Source organism: Lonchura striata, chromosome 1 (genome assembly GCF_050655825.1).
Source record: "Lonchura striata isolate lonStrDom1 chromosome 1, ASM5065582v1, whole genome shotgun sequence".
In the NCBI taxonomy this organism is placed as follows: Eukaryota; Metazoa; Chordata; class Aves; order Passeriformes; family Estrildidae; genus Lonchura; species Lonchura striata.
The window spans coordinates 2,459,516-2,486,098 of NC_140703.1; the positions used below are offsets into that span (position 1 = coordinate 2,459,516).

A 26,583-nucleotide genomic window follows, 5' to 3' on the forward strand; every position below is an offset into this window, starting at 1 on the left:
ATTGAGGGGACTCTGTGTATGGTTTATATATATTTTATATCTTTTAAGAATATAATACTTCTATGATCTCTATTTTCCAAGGTATCCATGTGTTTTCACCTGATGATAATTTTTAGGATCAGATTCTGGATATTCTGCTGTTTCCTCAGTCAGGATATCTCTTCTACACTCTCTTGCTTATTAGTGGACAGGAGTCATATTCCTGAAGACAGAAATATCAGGCTCCAGTCCTAAAAAGCCTCTGAGGAGTAGCTATGTTTACTTATTCATCCTAATATAAATGTATGGATGGGTATGTTTGAAGTTGTGTGTGGCATGGGACCTCTGGATACTATCACTGTACTGCGTCAATTCCAAACCTGCAGGCAGATATCAGGGTGGAAGGGTTTGTGATAGATACAGCCTGGAGGTCTGGTTCTGCAGAGATCCACAAATCCCTTTATCACACACCCTCTCCCTGCCTTCCAAAACATATTTACCTAAAACTGGTGTTCACTTGCACCGTGGCTTGCCAAATTCTTCAGCTTGCTGCCCATCTTCTGCCTAAGGTAAGCTGAATTTCAGGGACAGGCTGCCTTTTAAGGGTGCACGGGGGGAAGAGTTTCTGTGCCCCACAGCCTGAGAAAAGACTGATAAATGTGGCACCTCTGTGCTACAGGGTTTAAGCCCCTTTCTCTCACACCCTTTGAAAATCCTCTACCACAGGACAGGTCTGGGATGGGGATCACATCCTTGCAGCTTTAGGGATCAGAAGGACTGCAAAAAAAAGCAGGAGCAGCTTGGACTTGAGAGGGAATAGAACTGAGAGAGTCAAATTGGTGCTGGAGATAAGAGGGGCTCTGCTGGCAGTGGGGCTGATGATCCATGCCCCTGCCTGTGTTTTGTTTCCTTTAGGTGGAACAAAATCTGCTGAAACCCAGCTCAGTGTGTTCCTTTTAGGTTCCTGTTTCAGACTGTTGGGGGCAGAGCTGCCAAACTGTCAAACTATGACTCAAAGTTCTGGTTTCTGCTTACTGCAATTTTATTCTGCTGGAATTCTGTAGTCCTGATTTACTACAGCACAGGGATTACCAGAAATAAGACTTGATGTTCTCTGATGGAAAAGCCTTATTGAGTTTAATAGCATATAATAAGATTTCTTAGGGTTTCTTTCTCTTTTTTTTTCCTTTCTCTTTATTCCATTTATTTTACTAATTGAATCCCATCTGAAGGGATGGTTAGAGAAAATCACTATGATTTCTGTAGGGGTGACTAGTCTTTATCAAATTGTCATAGACTTAGCAAAAGAGTGCTTTTTTGTTCTGACTCCCTTGAAAATTCTCTAAGATTTTATTTTAAAAGTTGATAAAATTTATTTCTGATTATTTTTTGCCATTGCAGATTGTTCAACACATGTATTTTCAGCTACAACACTGAGGCATTATAAAGCTTTTCAAGTCTAAATATTGTTCCAATTTAAAGTGCCATAAATTCTTCCTTTTCAGTGTCTCTCTTATTTACATCAGTGTAAATGAGATGTGATTCAGTCTTGCACTGTGTCTAGAGAAATTGTTTTCCTCTATCTTAGATATTTTGTTAAACTGAGTGCTAATAGGGTACCAGGCTTGCAAAGCAAGCCAGAAATGAGTTTTTTCTAGTCTGAGCAGATGAATTCCCTTAAATTTGCTGCCAAAATAAATCCCCAAAACAAATGATTTATGAACATACTGAAGCAAAATGGGTTATTCAAATAATTACTTAGTAATAGAGGAAGTTTGAGCAATGATACTTCTAATAATGAAGCTGCCTAGAGAACCTGATGCTTAGGGAGATTATGAGGGATTAAAACAGTTCTTTCTCATTCTTTCAGCTCTGCCACCATCCTACTGAGAATGCAAAGAGTAGCATGTACCTTAAATGATGAAAAACAGGGAAGTTCTTCTTAGGAAAATAGCAAATTCAGTGTTGCAATTTAGTACAGTTTAAGCAAGCATGTAGGTTACACTTCGAAAGGTACAGGCTTAATTCACTGATGTAAATTAGATCTGAGAAAGTCTGAAAATATTATCTGGAGGAGGGGGAGGATTATGATTTTTTGTTTTATTTTTTCCCCTCAATTTAAATTTGAGGATTCTAGAAATTCGCAAGCCTAAAGGGAGTTTAAACATGCCCAAAAGCAGATCTCCAAAGCAATTAAGGCACTTAAACTTTGTACATAATTCCTTCTCCACAGCTAGCCTACTTTAGATAAAACAATACCCAAGTATTTTAATGTTGGTAATTCCCAAGTGTATTTTCTATCCACAGTCCATCACCTAATTAACACAGTTCTTCATGGCTTATCCCCCTCCTCTGAATTTCAAATTTGTAGTGAGCAAAACAGGATCACTTTTGTTGTCATTCCTTACAGTGAAGCTGCAGAGGTGGAGGAGCAGTTGCACCTAAAATTACAAGAGTAACAGTAAATCAAACTAACTTGGAGTTGTGTCAGTAGTGAAATATTCCTGCATGATGGTAATAGAGAACTCTGAGTTGCAGCTCATAATTGTGATAAGTTATATATATATATATATATACATATATATATATATATATAAATATAATATATATTAAAAACCCCACAAAACCCCCAAAACAAACAAAAGACCCTGAACATTAAAAAAAAACAAAAAGCCAACAACCCCTCTCTTCCTCTCAAGACATAAAGGAAATATTATGGTAGTGGAGAGAGAGAGAGAGGTCTGGAAACTTCCTTTCTTCATCAGTTTACCATTAAGAAAACCACCATTAAAAGAATATAAAAATCTCTACCAAAACTTGCCAGGGTTATCATATTTTTCTCAAAATGCTGAAATGCCCAGTTAGGTAAATGTAATTGTTGATAATAGAAGGCAATATCTAGGTCTTGAAATAAACTTGTTTTGTGGCTGTTCTAACCAGAACCAGTAACATCACAAGGTTTTCCATCCAGCTGTTCTGCAAATGTGGGAACAGCAGCTCTTATCATAAAACCCTGTGATTCATTTATTTAAAGGCATGCAGTGAGGAATCAAAAGCAGAGGAGTGAAGAAAAGATGGGACAGTAAAACGGCCAGAGGACACTGAAAGCTCTGTAAAAAAATATGTTCTCACCTTGTCTCTACCATAGATACCTGAATGACTTAACCCAAACCCAAACTTAGCACACATTTTGGGTGCCCATGCTGCAGATGGGTCAGGATGCTGTCACAATTTACACAACACCCTGGAGTGTGTTTGGGAAACATTCAAAAAAATTAGGCCATAAACATCTCACGACTTGCCAAAACCTAGCAAGTGTCACCTATGGCTTGGCATCTCATGGAAACCATCATTTTAGAAGCACTTTGTGAAGTTGTATTTCTATTTGCATTTTATATCTGGGTATGCTGGGCTCGCCAGTTCTCCCTGAGTGTGGCTGGAAGTGGATTCCCTTACAGAGGAGGGAGCTGGTGCTGTCATGAGAGATGAAGGATGTCCATTTGAATGTTTGCTCTGTGTCAGGAGGTGGACCACAGGCAGAAATTTGGCGCATGCAGAAATCTCCCCCTGCCCTTAGCAGTATGACTCTGGTCCTTTTCCCTGAGAGGAAAAGGACTGAAACGTTCAAGAGCTCTGTCATCTTTTAGTCACACCTCCCCTCACAGTGGGCAGCAAAGGAGATCGACCAGCAGACCCCTGTTGCAGAATTTGTGAGAGACAGAGGTCATGGTTTATGTTTGGAATGAGGTTTGAGCCACCCCTCAGACGAGGCCTGATGAGCTGCCTTGATGGGGCCTGGAAGCCTTTGATGCAGTGAGAATTCAGTTGTGGTGCAGACAGAAATTATATTAAGGTAACTACAAAGTAATGAGATATCCGAGCATGAATTAGAGAAGAACTGCAGTGTGAAAAGTTTGACCACCTTAAGGAAAAGGTAAACAATGTTAGCTTGCCAATCAGAGTGTCTTTGTTTTTGTAAACTATGTAGAAGCTTATATAAACTACCATCTTATCTCAAATAAAGGGAGAACGTTTGATTAACCACATTGGTTCAGATCTGTGTTTGTCCTGTCCAGCTTCCCGTTTTCCTGAGGTTCCCTGGCTTTTGATCCTTCTTCTTCTTGGCAGAATCTGGTGGGACGTGGTGCACTGCCATGACTTCTGAAGGCTGGGAGCAGGCTTCTGAATTCCAGGAAGAGCTGGAGAAGTGTTGAGGCCACTGGGGGAAAAGGTGATGCTGGGAAGATAATGGGGATAAAGTTATTGAATAGCTGCTGATTAATGGAGAGCATTGAATCCTGTGCATTGCATTAGGCAGGATCCTGGGGGGGGAAAAATGTCATCTGATTGTGTTTACTAAAGATTTCATCATAATGCAACATGTGTAAAAGAGCTGGAGGAAGTACAGGAGCTTTAAAACGGTATTTCTTAACTGTGAATACCCAATCATTGTGGTCTTAATGGTCTTTTTAAAACAGTGTATTTTTCTCTAGGCTTTGCAGGGATGCTAAATAGGCAGCTATTTGTAAATAGCTTGTTAAGAAGCATTTTTTTTTTAGCCCTAAAAGGATTTTTTTTTTTTCCTGAAGGTGGCTATTTCCCCTAAGATGTATTTCTCTCCAGAGAAGAACTGCTAGCTCAGGGCAGTAGTTCCTTTGATTTTACCACTCTTTAGTTATTCTCCTAAGGCCAGCATTGCAGACTCCTCGCATACTTGTTACTCCAAATGTTCTCTTCTCAAATGTGCTTTTGTACATCTCTCTGCATCTTAGTCAACCTTAACATTTTTTACACACTCATTAACAAGCTGATGGTAGAAAAGAAAAAGGCATGAAAAAACACAGTGCTTTAGGTTTACAAAAAAAAAAAAAAAAAAACCAAAAAAAAAACCAAAAAAAAACAACAAAAAAGGTTCACTATGGGCTTTAGCCAGTGACATATCTTGTATTTTACATAAGTACAATCTTGATTGATTTTTTTGTGGACATATAAATTGAAAAACCTAAGTAAAAAGACATCTGACATATGTGGAATGCAATTTAATTGTTTTCTCAATGGTAACAATGCACAAAAATGCTAGAATTGTGCTAATCTGGAGCTCCTTAGAAAATGCCCATCGAATACAATAACAGAATAAACAGGAAGAATACATTTGGAAGGAGTTATTCATAAATAGAGTTTCCCAAACAGTATATAAAACATTTAGGCAAGATTAGGTCTGTAATAAACAACCCCTATGTCCTACTGTGTATTATGTTAATGGTCATATACTATTGTGCAAGCTAACATAAATCTATAAATATATACAAATTGGCTTTGCATCATACAATAATCAGATGGAATGACTTTGATGACTCATAAGTTGGCAGGTCTTACAAAGATAAATTTCCTTTATTTTTTGTACATAGTTAATAAAACTATATTCTTCATAGACATATATTTTATTTGAACCATAGGGACATTTTACATATATTAAAATATATTAGGATGACTAGCTTGCATTTGAAGCTCTTAACCTGAAGTGGAAAAAAGAAGAGAAATGCTTATTGAATATGTTTTTCACATAAATGCACGGGAAGTGAGCCACAATTTTTTGCTATCTCCACAAAAAACTTTCTTCCAAGTGCCATTACCACATTCTGAGCATCCAGCAAATACCAAAAGTAGCACTTGGGTCTAGTGTTCAGAGGAAGAGAATACTTACTAAAAATCTACTTAATTACACAGCCTGAAAATAATGAACCCCTTGAGCTGATCAAGTGTTAAAATACTTATTTAATGGAAGCATTGTTTTAAGTGTTAGCAATAAACCTGGAAGAAAAACTGTCCTCTTTATTTCAGTGTCTGAACTCTTACAAAAAGCTTTGCTTCTCTGTAAGTAAGTAACAAAAATAATTCTGTCACCTTGGGCTGATTCAATAATGTAGCCCAGTGATCTAGAAATGAAATGCCATATCCAACAGTTCATCCTGTCTCCTTAGTCTCTACAACGTGTCCAGGAGTTAACATGCTGTGCTTAAGATTTGCTCTGTCATCATGTAAATTCTACAAATCGTAGCAGTTCTCACTTCCCTTGCTTGTTAAATAAGTCCATGCTACCAAGTTCCGAATGATTCCTTCTCTCATAAGCTGTTGAGTGTGTTCTCAGGGAATTTAATTATCATACCAACGAAGAGGAAAAAGTGCACATTAAATTATTGGATTTTCCCCTGTGTATGCCACAAAAACATATGGGCAGCACCATCTGTGTACTTATGACTACAGATTTGAGTGTTTATTGGTTTTAATCTGGAGATCAGTGTCATTTGAACCCAGATCTGGCATCAGAGCTTGCATCCAAAATCCTGGCTTCAGCCCATGTGTACATTATGTTTACAGCTCTAGCTTGTCCTGCAACACTGAAGGCCAGGAATGTGTCTGTTCCCTTCTGCAGGAATGCATCTGTAGCAAATGGAGCTGTAAGGAAAAATAATTCAGTGATTCAAAGCTATCTACTTTGGAGATTTTGTGTCTATAGGAGAATCTTCAGCTAGCTCTTCCATTTTTCCCTCTGAAAAACAATGATAATAATATCTATCAGGACAATTGCCAGAATTAATTATGCAAATAGTAAAGAATTAAAGCTGTATTTAGCTTCTAGACAGAAGCAAAAGGTGTTCACTGTCTTTAAGACCTTGGTCTTCATTTCGTGAAGTTACTCTAAGATTGTACATGGTTCCTCTATCACTATTGTTATTGAAACTACTGGAAGACAAACTTTCTCTTTTTAAGCACTAGAATAAGACAATTCCTGCTGTTTCTTTCAGGAGATGATGCATATGGGTGCTCCAGATTCTTTAACTTCAGGTGGTGCAGGGCTATCATTTGCCCATACAACAAGTGCATTAGTTCTGGGACTTGTGCATGTGCATGACTGTATTTTTCTTGTTGGCTGGAGTATTTGCCATTAACAGTATTTGTCTTCCCTAGGAATCTTGTGATTCAAACAGAAAAAAAAAATTCAGACACCATGATCAAGTTTTCCATAGTTATTAACATTCTTTCCTTGTTCACGTTCATTTTGTAGTCCTTTGTCATCCATTTCCCAGCTGTGATGCATTTTGACAAATTGTTTTCTTCTGGTTTTTATCTCAAATGTTGGAGGTAGTGATCTTGTGCAGAGCATTGGTGCTGGAAACTGCTGCAGAAAGGTGAATAGGAGTGTAAGAATATGAATACAATGGTTATTGAGTACAAGCCTTTTCCAGTCTCTCCTGAAATATTGAATTTCCGTAGTTGAGGGAATTCAACAATAGCTTGCTAGGAAGTTATACACTTCCCTTGTGATGGAATTATTGTATTTATTATTCCTTCAGAAAAGTAGACCGCCAGTCCTCTCTGCTGAAGAGAATTTACCTTTAATTTTGGGGCAACTATTTACTGCTGAGATGCAGCAAACCTTAGAGTATGGCTATTGAGTATGCTGAGGCTCTGAAATGTAGAGAATTAAAGAGTCTTGTTAGGTGATTGTTTTATTCTATTCACAAATTTGGACACAAATACTTATTTTTAATGTTTGTTTCAGTCTTGAAAGAAAACTTAGAAACTCTGTGACACAAGGGTGTTCTGGGGAGGGGATAATCTATAACCTCACAGGGAATTTTAGTGCTCACCTTCAATATTCGAGGCTAAGACTTGGGCAACTATATCTACTTGGTGGTTTTAAAACTGTATTCCATAATTTTTGGGGAATTATGCCAAATGAGGACTGGAGAATAATTGTTTTTTAATTTGGCTTTATAAAAATAGAAAAACCACAACTGAAATCAGCCTGGTGTGGAGTGTGTTGTTAGAGTTGCCGTTCTTTGACTAACACATAGAACTGAGGATCTCCTCAAGTCACTTTGTATTCTTTGGGACTCAGCAGAAAAGTAATGAAATCAGCTTCTCTGTCTTGGCTGAACTCCAGATCTCTTAATGACATATTACCTACTTAATTTCCAACGGCATCTTTGGTTATTAGGGAAGGTACAATTTTTCAGCACTTGCTACAAGCTGTAAAGTGGTAGGCATGTACTGCTAAACAATGACTGCAATTCAAGCCACAGCTGATTGCATTTCAGAGTTTATCAAAATACTCCTACTGATTTGCAGATCACTTAGTTTCCATTTAGTTTTGGGATCCTTTAGGATAAAAATGTGCTGCAGGTGGTCCTCATCCAATGACAAATTAAATGAAGAATGCAGATCCATTGCAAGTAAAAAAAGGTTTTAGGAATACTAAATGTGCTAGTATCTAAGAATATGTGCTGTTTCTTGCCAATGTGCAAGAAAATTCAGAAATCTTAAGATGCAATTATTTAAAGGATGTTTATAAAAAGGAATATTTACATGCAAGTGTAGAAAGCATTAGTGATAGTGAATTATTTTATCAGTTTGACAAGTAATAGTGTTGTCTAAGCATCTTTATACATATTAAGTGATATGTTTTAATGAGGAAACAGGAATAGAAAGTTCTATGAATGCCAAAATCATGTCACTGCTAGAACATAAACTTTTTCATTTTCTAAATCTTCTTGATTTATGGTACTAGTCCAACAAGTAACACATAAATTGAGCAACTTTAATGTAAGTGTTGGTGAATGCACTTAAATATTTAACTAATTTAAAGCCTAGTTGTTCATATTTAAGGGTTGCTTTGAGTGGCTTTTGCATTTCATTTCCTAGACTTTAAAAAATAACTGCTGAGGTGATGTAAAGTAGGTGAATTTATATTGTAGGCTAGGGCATAAGTTGTCTCCATAATGTGTATGGTAGTTTTGGCCAAATTTTTTTTGGCTTCAAGGGGTTACATCACCTATGTTATGTCCAAATCCCTGCTCTGTGCCATAGGAACATGCCAGCTATCCCATAAAGCTTTATAGTCTGTTACAGAGTAAATTTTTAGGAGGTCTCCTCCAGACTCCTTTTCCTCTTACCTATCTCTGGAACTGGTCTGGCACCAAGCTTGCCCAGCTTTAAAAACATGCTGAGCATGTCCCTCTTAACCCATCATTAACTGAAGCATCCTGAGCTGGATGGAAAGATCAGTGTCAACTGACTCATAAATTCAAGGAAAATCAAACATTGAGCACAAAGTATTGCTGCATAACTGCATTAAGTCCTGAAACCACTCCAGTAGGGTAAGTTAAATTCTGTCCTTAAAGAGGTAAAATTCCACTCTGAAAATAGCTAAACATATTTGTATATGTAAGATATTGCAATTTGGACAGGAAATTGGATAGATCTTTAGTCTAGGACTTATAAAATGTTTCATGTTTTTAGCTGCTTCTGAAGCCTGCGAGCATGAAATGTCTCATGCACTCTGCAAGCTGGAATGTTTCAAGAAATTACAGCCATCATCAATAAAATTACCAAGATAAATTTTGCCTGTGCTTCCACTGTTAATTGGCTGCCTTTTTAGTTCCTTGTCTTTTGCTCTAACCACACAAATACAGTCTTTTCATTCTTTGACTTTCTAGTCCTCCTCCTCACTCAGTACCCTGCTCTATCTCCCTTAAAAACTCATGAGCCACACTTCAGCCAGTCCAGTCACTTCGTAGAGGTTTTTTCTGACCCTAGTGAGATTCTCATGCTCATGGAGCCCTTTCACACTGTCCAGAACGAGTTTTCTCTGAGTAATGTTTTTTAGTGGAAATTAGAGAGCAGAGGGATTTGACACACTTTGACACTAATAACTAAATTATTGGAAACAAATAAATTCCAACCTCCAAAACAAGCACTTGCAGACTTACTCTCTTTTTTTTGAATGAGATAAAAAGACAGATTTCAGTATATTTGTGGTATGCAAGGGACATTTATTCACATAGCTGATTTTGGCTGTCTTACAAAAATATCCTGTCCTGTATCCAAAAATCCAATAGTAAAAGAACGTTGAGGTTGCAAAGTCAAATATATTGAAATTAGGAAGTGCCAGAATTAGGTTTGCTTCTGTGACCTTAATTTACCACCTTTGCCTGCTTTTTATAATAAAATGTACAGTTATGTAATTATAGATTGTGGTATTTTTTTCCCCTAAGACCTTAGCATTTTTCAATGAATGTTTTATTTAATATTGCCTTCACATCTCCACCTCCTTGATCCTTGTATTGAATTGAAAATTATTAATTTGTTGAGGAACTTGTTCTGCAAGCATTCATGAATTTAGCTCCTAGCTGAGGCCAGCTGCTATTAATATCTGTTTTTATAGGCCCAAGAAGGCAAAACCAAGCATCTGCTAAGTTTGGGCTGCCAACTGAAGGCAAGAATCTTCAGGTTACTTAGCATACAGGATTCTTCTTACATTCAAACCCTTTTTCAAAGGTTTCAATTACAGAATTGATATAAAAGCACTCCCAGGTACTTCAAATAACCATGACTGCTTACTAGAGAGTAGCCTGTGACAAATTCATTTTCACCAGAAGTGTTGGAGGGTTTACTGGATTGTTTAAGTAGCCTATCCACTAAATAATCCCTTTTCTAAAAAGCATCTTCCTGCAACCTTGACTTCAGACCTTCTAAAGCAGTTGGCAAGTATCCAGGGCTTGCACAAGCAGCAGTCTTTTGATGCATAATCCTTGTTCATTCTCAGATGGTCATCATGTTTACTGAATGAGGTGAGGAGATCCAATTTAGCAAAATCTTAACATTCTGTTATCCTAAAACCTTTCAGGGGAAGGGAAAGAGAGCTACAGTTCAACATGCATAAAACCTTCTGAAAAAATAGAGCTTACCTGTATTAAGGAACTTCTGCAGATTTGAAATAGAAATTTTCAGAGATTTGGCTTTTTCTTCCCTTGCTGCAGAGATGACAAGGAAGACAACTAACAAATGTAGACATAAAATCCACAGGTCTTAAGCCATTGTCCTAAACCCTGGAGATAGTAACTTGTCTTAAAAGAAAAGGAGAATCAGCTTGGATAAAAGAAAAATAATGAGTCTTTTGGTTGTGGGAAAATGGCACACTATTTTTCTCTCTAAATGTAAGTTTAAAGTTCAGCTTCAATATTTAAAACATGAAGTTATAACCAACTGCAACAAAGGCTTGTGCTAGAAAAGTGTCAAATATCATTAATAAGGTTACTAGCTCCATACAGAGCATTGTGCTGTTCCTTTTAAACACGTTACAAAAATGCTGAAATGTCACTTTGTGCTTTCATAGCATATGTAGCTGGGCACACCATGTAGAATAATGATACTTGTTTCTGCAAGACAGCATGTAGCTTTGTAAAGTTTTGAAGGGGATCTCAAATAATGATTTTCTTCCTGCTGAGATGTTAGTTTTCTTTTTGAAGTTGGGTATCACTATTACTAAATAAAAGGCTGAAGTACCAACCTTTTGCTACGTAAGATGTTTTTGACCACATCTTAAAAGACTTATCATTAATTTATGTGGAATAGTATGCTAAGACTATTACCTTGTGCTAATTTTCTTGGTTCTTTTACTTACAGAGAAGAGGGAATTTAGTGGCTTCCAAGCCAGTGCTGCTGATCCCAGATAGATTTGAGACTGCCTTGAAGGGGTTCACATACAGTTCAGCTCTATCAGTTAATACTTGGAATAATGAGTTCAGCAAAATGGAGCTCTCAAGTAGAGGTGGTAAAAAGTCAGAGGATTACTTGAGTTTTATGTATGCAATTGCATATGCTCAGAGTGGTAATGTTGCTTACAACTTCTGGTGCTTTGGAGATTGACAAATGGTAGTGAGATCCTGGGCATTGGCCTTTTTGATCAGGTATCACTGAAGTAAAATTCAGTATATCAAATGTGGAAATCTTGAATCGCTAATACAAATGCTTACTTCTTTATTGAAAGATATATTTCAATTCCACTTAGTGAACTTTTGCCAATGTATTACAGAATGCATGTTTTAGCTGAAGCAGGAAGTTGTGCTAAACAGCTACTGAGTGAGATTGGTGATTGATGAGACATCTGGGGTGGGGAGTGCAAGAAAGAGGTGCTAAATATTTTTATGACAAAGTAAACTTTTCTCACCATTCTGCACAGTCTATTCATGATCCTCAATACCTACTGAACATTTGAGATATTGAGGTTTTTTTAAAGCCATGAAGTGTTTTCTCCTTCATAGCATTACCTAGGCATGACAGTGCCTAAAATGAGAAGGAACAAAGCAAAGTGGGATATGATGTTAAATCCAATGGAGTTGTAGACAACATCACAACAGAGAAACAGGTTGGAGCCTCCTTCCAGAATTACAGGTCTGTGAGCTGATGCTGTGAATGGAGTTCTTGGGTCTGATGCCTTGTTTGTTGGGCATCTGATGTTCTCTGTAGATTCTGTAGCTATGTAATAGCACAAGCCATGCAATACAACAAAATCTCTTTAAAAGAAGGGTTAAAAAGCCAGACAGACTCCTGCAGAATTACTTGGCTGGCAGAGGTAAAAAGCTCACACCACCTTCTCAAATGCTTGTTAATTTTTTTGTTAAAAATAAAGAATGAATACACATCAAGCCAGATATGATTATTTCCTCTCCTTTAACCTATATTAATTCTTATCCAAAACTGCTAATCTATGTTAGGGATGCTTGGAAAAACAGTTTCCACTTTACAGTAAAAAGATACAGCTAAGGTACAGGAATATAGTTTACAAAATCAGCCCCACATTTGAGATCCATAGTTTCTGCAAGGAGGGATGGAGGTAGGAAGTTTTACTTTAATTTTGTATTTTTTCAGAGTTGCAAGAAGCAATTTTCTGTCAGACTGAATGAGCCATCCTTAATTTTAAGATGATTTGGAGTCCAAAGGGAAGTTTTCACATTCTGAGTCACAGTCTCTGAAAATTATGGTTTGCTAAAGAAATGCTGACAGGTCCTTACCTTATCTAGTATTTGAAATATTTATGGAAATGGTTTAGCTTTTATATCTATGCCTATTTCAATCTCTACAGCAACAAGGAAAAGTTTTGCTGCAATCTTAAAAATCAACTGGTTGAAATATTTTAGAAATGTTTTGCAAAATGTGAAAAGTCTTGTTTTGGATTCCAATATGTGAAGACGTTTGCCTAATACAAAGATATTTCCATTTTTACTTGAGTCATAGATTTTTCTGATGTTATAGCACTACTCAATTACAAAAATTCAAGCAAAACCTTTTATGTCCAAGATTTAGGCCTAGTTGAGTTTTCATGACAGATCTTCAAAGACATTGCAAATTAAAAGTTTAGAGATAGACATATAAAATTTCTATCACTAACAGCTTATGGAAAATGCTAATGAATGAAATATTCTGGGAATCAAAATATAGTTTCACTATAGATGAACAAAAACTAATTTCATTAATTGAAGGATAATTTTTTTCTATAACCGGAAACCTACCTGATGGACAATTATATTTATCAGCCAGAAAAGATTTTAAAATTCTCTTCAACTTTTATGATATTAAGATTTAGCACCTTTAAGTAACAAAAGAAGAAAAAAGGAAGTGCAAATCTATATCACAGGTCTAGTGGAGGCCATAAGTATGGCTAGCTTTATGATAATTTAAATATTGACCTGACTTCCCTGAGGTCCACGTGATACCTTATCATGTGTGACAGTGTGTGCATAGATCACAATATGATCACACTTTAAACTAGCCAGTCACTAAGAAGGGTCTTTTAATTTTTTTAGGGACAATCAATTCACAGCTTCAATGTGTGCATCATTGCTCTGCTGTGGGGAAAGTTTGAAAGAGTTGGGGTTGTTTGGCCTGGAAAAGAGAATGAGAGGTGACCTCATAGCAGTAGAGAGGTGACCTTCCAGGACTTTGAGGGTCCTACAAGAGAGTTGGAGAGGGTCTTTTCACAAGGAAAGAACAACAGGAATGGTTTTAAACTGGAAGAGTAGGCTTACATTAGATATGAGGAAGAAATTCTTTACTCAGAGGGCGATGAGGGGCTGGACGGTCTTTGAGAAATGTGGTCTAATGGAGATTGCCCAGAGAATTTTTGGAGCCTCCATTCTTGGAGACACTCCAACTGGACACAATCCTGAGCAGCTGGCCCTAGGTCACCTGGCTTAGCAGGGGGTTGGACTAGATGAACTCCAGAGATCCCTTCCAACCTCACCTAATCAGTGATTCTGCCAATCATCTCTGGTAGCACAGAAACTTTTGGGTCTGTTTAGCCCTTAGTGTCCAGTATGAGCTTCTGAGGGAACTGCAGGCACACTGGTCAGCCACGTGTATGTAACACAAATCACTCCCTCCTTTACGAGTGGCATCTCCATGAAACATCAATGTCTCAAGTGAATTTTCCCCCTTTATGTCCTTTGGATGTATAAGTTTGACTTCAAGACTTGTTTGGTTTCAGAATAACTTTCCCCCTTTTGTTTCAACTATCCCTGGCCAGAGCTGATACTTCCTCAACATCTTATTGGAAAGTTTTTTTTCCCAAGTCTTTTATTCAATAACTACAGAAATGTATTGTCATATTGCCCTTTTATTTATTATTCCTAGACTTATATAAGCTACTGCTCATTATCATTTTTATTGAAAAATGCCTTAGTTTTTGCCTATCACTTTACTCAGATTCACCTCTATTTATTTGTCCAATTTCCTGACATCTGACCCTCTGACCTCTTAGAAAAATGCATTTATATTTTAATCTAGTTTTGTCCACTGATTTAGGATTTATAGCCTAAACTTAATTCACCCTAGTAGTGTGCTGGGATTTTGCTTGCCTCTTTGACCATGGCCTCTGGGCTTAGAAAGTGTGCAAGCTCTCAACATTAAACAAACTTTAAAAAATGGAAAATGGCTACTTTTTTTCTCCTGAAAGGTGAGTTGGGTTGCTGTTCTAGCCCCTATTTCAATGCTCCAGCCAAATAGCTGAGAAAAGAGAGGATTTGGAAGTTCTTTGGCTTACTGCCTAACTCTCTTATCTGTTGCAATCTGCAAGATAAATCGGAATCTCTAGAAGGTGGATGTAGGAAAGATTTCATCACTGTCTGTATTTTATGTATTGCTAGCTCTATGATTAAATAACTCACAGATAGACTAATGACAGCACATTTTTTATATCTAAAATTAAACTTTGAGCTGAGAAAAGTGAGATAACCCTTTCAACGCAGGCATTGTGAACAAATAATTAAAATCTTTTTCTAATAACATACTACTGACAAATTGATCTTGCCATTAGTAAAGTATCAGCAAAAACAAGCCCTTGGTGTTATTCTGGTTTATTTTTTTCTGATGATTAATGTGGTTTTTTGTTGTTTATTTTCCTGTTTGTTTCAGGTGTGAACATACACTGGGATGATTAATTAGATGTCAATGCAACTATACTATTTACTTATTCTAGGGTAAAATTTTGTGGCTGAAACTCAGCAAGGCTTTTGAATAGATACCTAAACTTCCAACTTATGAACAGCTGTTCCATCAAAGGCAATAAAAGTATCTGTGGGCTAAAAGGTTAGGTGTGCACTAAACTGAGTGGTGAATTGAGTCTTTTGCAGCTACCTGAAATTATGAGAACTATGAGGAAAATACTGAGGACAGGCTGTATTGCATTGTATGGGAAGTAATATCCATAACACCTCCCAAAAGCAACAGCATTTGTGTGTGTCACTTGCTGTGCACTTGAATTGGTGCTCAGTTGACAATCCATGTGTTCTCTGGGCTGTTTGTCCTCTGACTGTAACTCCATGCAGGTCCAGATGGAAGGAGAAAGCAGATTTCACATGTTTACCTGGATAAAAAACTCCTATTGGTTTGGGTTTGCACCTGAAACTTGGTAAAATGGTAAACAAAGCTTCCTGCTTAACTGATGAAGAGGCTCCTTCTTTCCAGTTCTAACTGTTGTCTTTCCACAGAGCAGAGTCCTACATCAGGCTCATTGTTCACAACTGAAGTCAAAGCTCTGGAGAGATTAAGAGAAGATGTGTCAGGGACAGAAAACAGCAGTGAAGCTGCTGAAGATGACCAGAAGTTTTTACATAAGAGGATTGAGACATAATTTCTATTACGTGTAAATATTTAAATATTAGATTAGCATAATTTAGCAGAAAAAGACATTTTTAGCAGTGTTAAAATGGCCTCTGATAATTATGCAGGAAAGAAAGAGAATACAGTACCTGCTTTGAGACCTAGACTGTCAGTGAGAAAATGAAGGGGAAATTGCAGGGTTGTTGAGTTTTGTATTGGCCTATTGAGGAAAATGAATATGTGAGAGTCACATCTACTGCTGTGATAGGGAGTTCTTACCTGAGGGTAAGTCGATGTTTCTTAGCTGTTGTGAATGGACTTTGAATTCACCTTTATCTACCCCCTCCTGTAACTGCTCCCAGCAAACTCTGTCATGAGTTTGAAAAGTGGTAGAACTGCTCCTAAGAAGAATCAAGGGATGAATGGCTTCGATTTTATCCCTCTCTTTGTAAGCAAATTGGAAGACTCCTAAATGGGCACCTTTCAGCTTAACTATATTGACGTACCACTATGGGTACCTCATACAATGACATTTATGAAGCCTGCTGAGCATGTTGTCATGACATGACAATGCAGTCTCACAAGGTTAAATGTCATGACAGCATGGAATATAATTAGGTGAAGACTTTCTTATTTTGATGATACATAGTTCAGGGGCTTCTCAATTAAAACGTGTCTAATTTCCTGCATGCATCCTGGATTGGCATTTGCATTCGCCCCTGCAATTGGAACTGAGAGAATGGCTCAAGAGGGATTTGTAAGTGTGTTGAGCTGATGTGCTCATTAGTGTGGTTATGTGATACCAGGAAGCCTGGAAAGTGCAGCAGCAAATGAAAACATGGCATGTAGCAATGTCACTTCTCCTTCAGCAGTTGCACCCTGTCTCTGATAAAGGTCAGCACAATTTAGCTTGTTACCCACTTTGCTAAAGTGCATATGAAATGGAGAAAAATGACACAAAATGACCCTTTAACCCATGTTACCCTTATACTATTTGAAATTATGCTTATTAGACAATTCCAAGTATTTAGGACTATATTTAGAGATCTCCTGCTAAAACCCCCAAACTGATTCTTTCTTTTAACACCCTTCTTGAGTGCCCTCCCCTACTCCAGCACACTCATGTCTGATGAATTTGTGAAGCTGAACTTTGCTTAAATAATGGGTATGGAAAAAAATTAAAGCTGTGGTGTTTCAGTTGGAGAACTAAACGTACCGTAATTGTACAAATTTCCATCTGAGGAGTAAACCAAACTCTTTGGTTTAGGGTTGTCACTCCACCTGGCTTGTGTGCATCAACAATGCATTTAAACACCCTGATAAGCAAAAGTGTGAGAGAGTGTGTCATATCAAGGCAAATCTGCAATCTTCTCTTTGAATGCTTTCAAAGCCTGGAGTATTTGAGCTCTCTCCTTCTCCTTTATTTGGTTCTTATAATTTTAAGCAACTCTCAGGAAAAACTGTTGCCCATCTAAACATCTTGGTTAATAGAACTACAAGGTGATATTGCAGGCTCTTGTGGCTCAGTGTGTTGATAAAAGTAGGCACATGTTGCATCAGCATCCTGAGAGCTGGCAAACAGCATCACTGCTGTCCCAACATTCTCACCCACTCATGTAACAAAGACTAAAGATATTCACACAGAAAAGCATCTTCCAGTGGAGCCAATGTCCCCCCTCAAGGGGTATATTCTCAACTCCAGAGCTGTTTCCATGACTAGCTTTTAACTTGTTCTTGTAGTATTGATTCTTTTTATGTAATGATTATTTTCTCCTGGCCTTTTTTGTTTTCTTTAAAAACCCACAGTTATTACCAGTATCTTGCAGTTTTGGTTTGAATATGATGTTTTAGATAATTTTAATATTAATTTTATTTTCTGGACATGGTTAAAAGACAGTATTTTTGAGGACTTATTTTGATTTAGTAAAAGAAGTTAGATAGCTTTTACTAGAATAATACATGGAATGCAGAGTATTCTCCAGTATTTTTTATCACAACATACCGATAATCTACAAGTAATTAGTCTTGTAGATCCCCTTTAGGACACCTAAAAGCAGATGTCAGAACTTCTGGGCTATGTTCCTGGTTTGGTAGTATTTCTTGTGGTTACATTGCATAATGTGTTTACTCTCTAACCTGTTGGACCAATTTGTGAAACAGATACAACACAGTGAAAACAGCATTAATATATATTGTTGGCTGAGGTGCCATTGGCACACAAAGTTGGGCAGTTTCACTGCAATAAATGAAACTACAAAGATTTACATCAGGTCAAAGCTAGCTCTCTGAAAAGGGTAGAACTTAGTGGACTGCATAATTCTACATATAGAAAACTTGCAGAAAAAGCAATCTTGTGGACTGTGCAGGACAAAGGGAAATGTTTTCTACTGTTGGTTGATTCCTCTGCAGTTCATGCAATGTGACAACACTCCCATTTACAAGTGTTCAGTGTCAGTTCTGTAATAACCCATGAGTTCATGTACTGAAGAAGGCTTTCTCCACATATTGTCAAACACATTAAACTTCTAAAGGAAAAAGTGGGAAGAAAATCCATCTGCTTATTAATGCATTGTCTAATTGTTTCCATGCAATTTCTTTTATGTCAGAAAGTATTTAACAAGATTTAAGCTTGTCTATTCTCATCAACTTTGTGGCTAATTGCCTATTTTTTTCAGATATTATCTAGTAGTTAACATTATAATGGCTTATAAAAACACACTGTGTTAGAATAGCCTACCACATAAAAAACATAGAGTTTGCACATAAATAGAAACTAAAAGTTGACATTGCTAGATCAATTTGTTAACTATAGTTTCAGTCTTCCCTGTGCAAAATACTATGAAAATTATGAGTTTATTTAAAGGTTAATATGTAGTGAAATTGTCTGAAGGAAAGAGCAGAGGAAACAGTCAGGAAACCTGACTTTAACCACATCAGTCATAGAGTTTCAGTGCATATATATCAGCCTAACAAAAAAATAAAAGAATATAAACACAAACAAACAAAACAAAAAAAAAAAAAACACCAACAACAATTAAAAAAAGCCCCAACCAACCAAAAAACAAAAACAAACAAACAAAAAAACAAAACAGCCACAACAAAAAAGATTAATGGACAAAAGAAATCAGGCCCACAGACAAGTGGCTGTGTTAGAGGTGTGCTGCTAAATGGAAAAGACAACTTTGCAAAGCTTGAGTAGACAGCTGTTGGTTAGAGGAATTAATCCCTCTGGAGTCTGTAAACACAAAAATTATCTGAATCAGCAGGTAAAATGCAAATTGTGTAAGAAGTTCAATGGGGAAACTCATTTTCCTCCTGGAGATTTTCCAACATTTTGAAGCTTTAGTATCAACCAAGGATTTTCTATTATCTCCAAGATAAAAGACTGCTGGTGCAGATCTCACCTTTCCCTAATTCTTCTTCAAGGGAGGGACAGTTCTTAGATCCCATTCAGCCTGCTCTTCCTCAAAAGTTTGGTATCTTATAGTTTGAAAATAGATTGTTTGAAAATTTCTGGAGAATAAAAAGGACTTCAGGGCGTAAAGATGCTGAATTTTGAAACTGTACATCAGGAAAATACTGTTTCTGCTCTAACCTACCAACAGCTCTCTGGAAGTGACTAGTGGGTTTAAGCCATAAGTTTTAAACTTATTTACCAAGTTGATAAAGGGCAGGCCTCTGAAATATGGATGATTAAATACTCAGCACTGTGGTCTCCCATGCTCTCTAAGTTTGGTGCTTGTCTAACACAACCTTTATTGGTTTAATAATGAATTTTGGTTTAATTTTCTAGAAGGAGAAAAGTCTGTGTTCATAGCTTTCAGTCCTACTCTCCAAAAATCTATGTGTGTGCTTATGCTAAGGTGAGATAAATTTCACAGTTAAGAGGGAAAGTTGCTTTCCAAATACAATTAATCCTTGGGAAATAGGAAGATAACAACACAGGAAAAAAAGTTTAATCATAAACATCTCAAATACATTATCCTTGTTTTTGTTGGTAAAAAAATTACCATGCTGGAAGAAAAGTATAAAAAAGTAGCTCTTATGACATTTTTTCTGAATGTTTTGACTTAGCCCAAAGCTCTGTGATTTTGATGGAAACAGCATACTGGGGAAAGAAAACCAGCCTTTTGTATTCAATTCAACTCTCTTCATAGGCAATTTTTTCCTAAATTGCAGCTCATAGATACAGACAGTTTGTGAGCATCTCTAGATGACAAAGCTGTGTATTTTGCTGCTTGGTTTCATACATTAGCATCAGAGGTCAGTGGTGGCCATTTGATGTAGGAAGCCCCTGTCTGGTGAAATCAGAGGTGGAATCATCATCACTGGGGCTGGAGGCAGCAGTCTGTTAATTTTATTGCTATTCATAGAGTTAATTTTATTCCCATTTTACTCTTATGGTATTGTGTTGTGAATTTTGTATGTTAATAGTGCTGGTAACACACTGATGAGCTTAGTTGTTGCTAAGTAATGTCTACACCAAGTCAGGCCCTCCAGCCTGCTCACTGGTGGGGCACGAGGAGCTGGGAGGGGACACAGCCAGCACAGGTGACACCAGCTGGCCAAAGGGAGATTCATTTGTGCCACACTCAGTAAATTAATTAGATTGAAAGCTGTCCAGGGACCATGGCTTGGGAACTGTCTGGGCATTGGTTGGAAAGTGGGGAGGAATTGTGTTGGACATGGCCTGTTTTGTATATTCTAATGCTTTTATCATTACTATCACCACTCTCATTTGCACCCCTTTCTGTGCCATTAAACTGGGTGAGCACCTGGCTGGTGCTTTTTTACTGGTTGGGGTTGAACTGTGTCAGGACCTGAAAGATTCAAATTCAGCTGTGTGGAGAAGGGATAGAAGCACATTTTTTAGCATGACAAATGAGGGGTAGAGGTTCACTAGAGGGCTTCGTGGCTGTTTTTACCTGTATATGAAATTATGCAGAAAAAAAAAAAAAAGTCCTGGGCAATATAATTCACTTTTCCACATTTCTAAGTACACTATCATTAACCTAAGGCACCTTTAAGGAATTCATATGTGGTAAGAATATTCCCAAAAGGTTATTTTGATGTGAACATCTTGCTTGTGTTAGCGTTCAGGAACACACATAATCATGGGATATGATTATCTGCAGATGCTTTTATTAAGAGCTCTGGGAATCAGGGGTACAGACCCAAATCTGACTCGGATGTGGCTTTCGAGCTGAACGTATTTTCTATTCTACCGTTACATAACTCACATATTAATTATTAAACTTATATTGTTCTATTGTATACATTGACATGAGTTTCTTGTGATCTTTCTTAGGTTACTGACCACAGTCATCCCACAACTCATTTTTCCAGGGCCTACTAAGCTGATTTTCCCTTTTAACCCTTAATCCCCATGATTTTAAAACCCTTTTATTATCACTTGCAGGACGGGTTGGATTTTGGCATCTAGCCTTAGTGCCATGGAATAGTCCAAGGCCCATTTAATTCACATGGTAGTGTAGAAGGGGTATGTTTCCAGCTAGAAACCCACCATTCAGCACTTACTGTGGATGATCCCAGCTCAGGTCAGCCATGCCTAGGGCTGTTGAGAACTGTGTCCCTGTTGTGTCACGAGCCACACCAACAGCTATCACCTCCATAGCTTGGCTTAGCAGATTCCCTTGCCCCTTGACACTTTCCCAGTGCAGCCAAAGACCTGACCTCACCATATTGTATGCCAATGATAGTGCACCCTTTACCCTCTCTCAGCCTTTCCAAGTCCAATTTGCAAGGCCTGGAGAAATGAGTTGTGGGATGATTGGTTTCAGCCAGCATTGCATATAGATAGACACTTAAAAGGCTTAGCAATGTGATCCCATTTGTTCAAGAGGATTGAGCTTGCATAGATATAAATACCATTTACTCTGAAAGAAGTTGACTCCTCTGGATGAAGTCCTTAAGAATTTGGTGACTTATCATCCCTTCAATATAGAGGTCAAGCATGATTACTTTTTGCATCCGTGCCTTTGTTTGCAGCATAAGGCATGATCTATTAAATGGTTTTTCATACTTTTTTTCCAGCTAAGAATGCAAGAATAAACTCAAAGTTGCTAACACATATAAGTAAACCATTAACAAGGGTAATTATGTAATTGTAAATCAATGTTTTTCTGAATCCTATTTGGATATGTGTTCTGCTGATCAAGTCTTGTAGACACTAGCAAGGTTAGAATTAATTTAATTTCAGATGTGCAAATAAGATAAGCCTGTGAGAGAAAGGAGAAAGAATAGGTAGGAAGGAGGTCTGCTAATAAGTAGGTTTTTTCCAGACATCAATGAGGTTTATAATGTAGATTTGCTATTCTGTTATGAGGTCTGAAAGTAACATCCTAGCCTCACTAAAGTAAACCATATTTAGCAGCAACTGTTGAAAGGTGCATGTGCTTGGGAAGTGAACAATATTATTTGTGAACAGTTTGCTTGCAGTATTCTAGGTTTCAGGGTTAGTCTTGTAGTGTACTTGAAGGACTAAATCTGATTCCTAGATTACTTCTGTGAAAAAACTGAGTAGTAAAAGCCCTTTAATACACTGTTTTGCTAGAAGGTATTATCTGAGAGTAGCTTATAGGAATTCAATTTTCTTTTAGATTATGTTAAATTAACTGTTACTTTTTCAGAGTAAGAAAAAGGAAAAGCCAGTATTGCTACTGTGCTAGACAAATTCCTATTTCCTTTTGGGGGGCATTCAGCTATACCTTTTGCTTTGTTGCTGTCAAAATCAAATTATTTTCTCTGGATTTAATATTAGTACTTGTTATAATTTTCTCATTATTATTCTGCCAAAAAAAATTTATTTGTTACAATATTATTTACTAATGTTGCTGTGTAATGGGTTTACATGGCAAGATTTTGGTACTGGGAGGACATACAGGGATGGATTCTGGGACAAGCTGCCAGAAGTGTCCCCCATGTCTGATGGAGCCAATGCCACCTGGCTCCGAGACTGCCCCAGCCCTGGCCAAGGCTGAGCCCATCAGCAAGGTGCTAACACCTTGGGGATAATGTGTTTAAGAAGTAGGGGGAAAGAAAAGACAACTTCAGCAGGAGAAGCAGTGAGAATATGTGACAGAAACAGCACCAAGGGCAAAGGAGAAGGGAGGGGAGGAGGTGCTGCAGTGGCTGGAGCAGAGATTCCCCTGCAGCCCATGGGGGACCCCACGCTGGAAGCAGTTGGATACCTGAAGGAGGCTGTGTGTTGGAATCTGAGCTATTGATCATTCCGAGATTGTAGAAAGTCTCTGTCTGTCAGCCCCGCTGCCAAAGCAGAAGCCATAATTGCTCTGTGCTGGTTTCCAGGTTGTTTATTCTGTTTATCTCTCACATGTTCTGCTGCCCTGCCCAACTCTGTCCTGCAGGGCAGCGTGTGGGGCTCTGCCCTCAGTGGGATGTGACAAACATTAAATACCAGAAACTCCCTGGGCTGCATTTACAAGAACGTGCCAATATCTGTCACCTACGTTGGACAGTGTGTCCCCAGCCTGAACCAACAGAAAAATGCCAACACCACAGTGAGACATGGAGGGCATAAAGGAGGAGAAAAAGGACAAGACACACCCAATTTCCTCCATCTTGTCCCCTTTGGACCCCTAGTCTAGAATCCTAAAATTTTACTTTTTCACCCATGCCACACTTAATTATTACTTATATCAAACCCTCAGAGCTGGTAGTTCATCCTGTAAGATTGCAAACTCTTTTGCATGGGCAGAGATCACAGCCAGTGTCTCTGGGGCTCTGTCCAGGGGGGTTCCTGACCCCTGCCAGGGTCCCAGACCTGCCAGGGCAGCCAGGGGGAAGCCCTGGATTCCCACAGCTGTGATGCCATGTGAAACCCATCCTGGAGCAGACTTGACAGCACCTCTGGCCCCATGGAGAGAGGAACCCACACTGGAGCAGGCTTTTGCAGGATTTGTGGACCCATGGAAAAAGGAGCCCACAGTGGGGCAGGTTTGCTGGCAGGAATTGTGAAGCTGTGGGGGATTTTTGCTGGAGCAGTCTGTTCTTGAGGGACTGCACCCCGTGGAAGGGACCCATGTGGAGCAGACTGTGAAGAATCTCAACCTGCAGGAAGAGCTTGTGTTGGAGAAGTCCATGGACAACTACTGCGGCAGGGGAAGAATGTGAGGAGTCTTCCTGCTGAGGATGAACAATTAGCAGACAAAACATAATGAACTGACCACAGTCCCTATTTTCTGTCCCCCTCTGTGGGGGAGAAAAAAAAAAACAGCACAAGTGAAGTTAAATTTAGGAAGAAAACTGAGGTGTGTGGAAGATATCTTAAGATTTGGCTTGATTTCTCATTATTCTGCTTGGATTTGATTGGTAATAATTTAATTTCACCGAGCTGAATCTATTTTGTCTGTGTTTTGCTGAGTGATATCTCTATATCCTTACCTCAACCCACAAATATTTTTTTATATTTTCCCTCCCCCATCCAGCTGATTCTATCCAGTGAATAGAGCGGCTTTGGTGGTCATCTGGTGTCCAGCCAAAGTCAACCCACCACGTGATGGTGCTTCTAAAGGTCACACCTAATTAAGTGGAGCACTGTGTCTACTTCCTACTGAACTGCATTTTAAACTGGTGGATAATTATGTCTGCGTTTTAAACTGGTGGATAATTATGTCAGGAATGAGATTCCTACAACATAAAACACATGGCTTGCTTCTGCTTGAAGGTTTAGCAGAAGCTTCATCTGAGGTTGGGTATGCTGACTTTCTCCATGATAACAGTGGAAATATTTGAGTTACTGACTCACAAGGGTGGCAGGACTCTGAGTCATGCATGGATTTCTTTATTTGCATGATGCACCTTCAGCTGCATCATGAGGAGTAAGGTAGTTCTTTCTTGGTCTCATGCCTTGTTTTGGGAGTGGAGTGCATTTGGGAATGAATTATTTGGAATGAAGCCCAACACCATGGCACTCACTGCAGACAGAGTTGTCTGCACAGACAGAGACAAAACTGATAGAGCTATTGGAATAGGACTGAATGTTTCTGAAATTAGACTAAAATGATCATAACAGCTTCCATTGTCAAAGGCAGCTGTTCTGTCTGTGCTCCAAAAAAAAAAAAAAAAAACCAACCAAGAGTGGAGTGGAAGTAAGCATTGAAGAATAGCTGTCAGCATGGAATATTAAGACTCTCTTTTCAGAGTTTCAGTGTCTTTAGTAGTATGGTAGCAATTTCCGAAGTGCTTGTGTTGTAAGATAATTAACTGCAAACTACACTGAAAAGCAAATCTAGAGACTCAAGAGTGAAGCCGAAAATCTGAGCCAATCTGAATCTTAACCTTAAAGTTTTCAAAGCTCTGACTTATAAACAGATATGGGGTATTTAATCCACTGGTCAGGGTTGACATATACAACACCACCCCATGACCTCAGATCAGTAAAATACAATTGAATGGCTTTTTTCTTGCTCAAGGTTTGTATTTTCAAATACAGTGCACTGTAGCAACTCTGATGAACAGAAAGACAGGGAAAAAAGTGGTAAAACTGTCAGAAAAAGAATAACCATAATATTCTCTAGGGTGTAAAAAGACACTGCGTGACAGAGAAGATGTGCAGGAACTCAGCAGTGGGATGTTTTTGCAAACTGGGTTAGAAGAGACCAGAGCAGCCTGTGAGGAACATGACACACAAATTATTTCTCTTTTGTAACACCACAAACACATTTCCTTCTGTCAACTGGTTGACTTTTGGGAGAGAACTGCAACTTTAAGGGTGTATCAGTCAGGTAAGGGACAGAAAGACAGGCAAAATTTATCAGAAAGTTGGGGAACATCTAGGAAAAAAAATGAAACAGTTCTATTTTAGTAGCTGTACAAAGAGGACAAAATGGGAGTAATTATTGGAGTCAAAAGTGCATCCCCTTGGAAGAGAAATAGCAGTACTTATTAGTACCACATGGAAACTCTTACAAAAAGAAAAAAATAGTGAAGAAAACTACTCATTTTGTGGGAATTAAGTTAGCAATATATGCTCATCTGATGGGAGCAAGCGCCATCAGCAAGATACATTTGTGACATTTCTGTAAACTCATTGTTATTCTAGATGGGAAAAATCTGCATGCAATAAAATCTGGGTGAATCCATATTGGCTGGATTGCAGAGCCTGGATCTTCTGGAGATCAAGAATCCAAGAAGGTGCTCCACCACATTCTTGTAAGAAAATACTGCTTCCTTGACCTTGCAGCCTCAGGAATGATGTTTTTCTCCCTTTGCACAGAATCATATCAGAAAAGAAGAAAAGAATCGTGACTGATTATGGTAATGCAAAATTATTTTAGCAGCAGTGCTACCAGTAGATCACCACAGCCTGTAAACTTGATTCTAGTACTTAAAAATAAAATAAAACAAGTTATATTAAGAAGAATAAAGAGATTAAAATTCCAAGTGTAGAGGAAACAGCTGTTTGTTAGGGGAGTTGTTCAGGGGCTAGGAAATTTTGGGACTATGTTACTTTCTTCCTATATTTTTGAAACGTAAATAGTAAATTCATGAATGTACACTGGAATTCTACTAATAGGAAGAGAGAGTGCATACTTTTCCAAGATTAGTACCAACTTTGGAAGCAGGTTAGTGCTGTGCATGTTGTGGCAAGAGGTGGTGGATTTATGTATTTTGCAAAGA

The 26,583-nt window shown here is 38.1% G+C and overlaps 1 long non-coding RNA gene across 1 annotated transcript in view; it reads left to right on the plus strand.

Annotated features, from left to right (window-relative positions):
* The window catches only part of LOC116184163 (uncharacterized), a 45,104-nt gene extending 18,966 nt beyond the window's left edge, over positions 1–26,138 (plus strand). Inside the window, exon 3 of the long non-coding RNA XR_004148909.3 lies at positions 26,006–26,138. This is a non-coding gene — a long non-coding RNA (uncharacterized LOC116184163). The remainder of the gene's footprint in view (positions 1–26,005) is intronic.
* The last annotated feature ends 445 nt before the right edge of the window (positions 26,139–26,583 follow it).